This window comes from Sciurus carolinensis, chromosome 7, assembly GCF_902686445.1.
Source record: "Sciurus carolinensis chromosome 7, mSciCar1.2, whole genome shotgun sequence".
NCBI classification, from domain to species: domain Eukaryota; kingdom Metazoa; phylum Chordata; class Mammalia; order Rodentia; family Sciuridae; genus Sciurus; species Sciurus carolinensis.
Window position 1 is genome coordinate 102,273,776 of NC_062219.1, and position 1,462 is coordinate 102,275,237.

The 1,462-nt window shown below is 49.7% G+C and overlaps 1 pseudogene; it reads right to left on the bottom strand.

Moving 5' to 3' along the window:
- Nucleotides 1–614: 614 nt before the first annotated feature.
- LOC124989279 (ER lumen protein-retaining receptor 1-like) lies at nt 615–1,195 on the bottom strand (annotated as a pseudogene).
- Between the last annotated feature and the right edge of the window lie 267 nt (nt 1,196–1,462).

Sequence of the window (1,462 nt, forward strand, 5' to 3'; positions counted from 1 at the left end):
GACATTTTTCAACATGCAAACCTGAGAAACTGTCTTAGGAAGTGAAAAGCACCCAGAAACCACTCTGGACAAGGAACTCACGTAAGAGATTTTATTAAGTGGACAGGCAGAGTGTTTGCCCACAGGGTGAGAGAGAAAGAGAGTAAATAAGAGCGAGAGTGAGAGAGAGAGAAAGAGTGTGAGCAAGTGAGAGAGAGAGAAGAGAAAGAAAGTGAGTGAGAGTGAGGAGGAGAGAGGGAGAGAGAATGAGGAGAGAGAGAGAGCGAGAGTGAGAGCAAGTGTGAGAGAGAGAAACAGAGAGAGTGCGCACAAGAGTGAGAGCAAGGGAGAGAGAGAGAGAGAGAATGGCATTGGAACCATTCTTAAGTAGCCGAATTTCGCGGGCTAATAACAACAGACCAACGGCTGGCAAGGAGGTTTGTGGGCTAACAATCTGAACCGATTACTGGCTAGGAAGTTCGAGGGCTAGTAATCTGTGTTATAAAGTGGTATGGGGGAGGGAGAATAACAATGGCAGCAAAATAGCAGATCTGATGCTAATATTCCTCCCTTTTTGTTTTTATAGATATCAAGGGTGGAATGATGGTCTTTCTTCTGTAGCTTCTTCCTGCTGGTTAGGGGTGAAGAGTCTCATTCTGACAGTAGAGGAAAGGCTGGACCAGGCCAGCCACAATGGCGATGAGATCACAAAAGCCCTCAAATGGTAGCGCCAAATCCAGTTGAAGAGATAGAGGGTACAGCATACACCCAACACAAACAGGTAGTGGCTCAAGATGGTCTCTGCCTCACCAGTCTTGCTCACCATGAACAGCTGTGGCAAGATGGTCACTGACTCCAGGTAGAGAGAGAAGGTCCAGAGGTTCATGGTTGACCAGGAATGCCAGGATGTCCATGGGAAGACAAGGAACTCCACCTGGAATGTATCATGGTTCCCATTGTAAGTGGCTTTGAACTTGCTGTAAATCATCTAGACCGTGGTGAAAGAGCAGGCTATATAGACCACCTTCATGCATGGGTTGTAAAGTGAGATGTAGATGGTGAAGAGGTCTAGGTAGCGGGCAGTGAACACCACAGCAGACAGGACCTGGCTCTCCCCTGAAATCCCAGCACATGAGCACAACTTCCAGATTTTAAGCAGTAGCAAGATGATGGCTAGGAGGTGGGAGAGGTCTCCCAGGAATCGGAACAGATTCATGGCTGGGGCAGCTCTGGCAGGGTTTAGCTGGAGGGAGGCAGGCTGGTGGGGGCTGCCCACTGGAGCTGCTGTTCTGGCGGGCAGTGGGCAGAGGGGTGGGCTCCCTCTGGTGGGCTCCACTAGGCTCTACAAGGGAGAGCTGAGGCCAGAGCTGGTGACGGAGCTAGAGTGGGGAAAAGGGAGGAAAAGGAGAGATTAATTCCTTTCCATCTGCACGCTTGCTCACAGAGGTTACGTGGCCATTACGTGGCCATTTTGCATTGATTA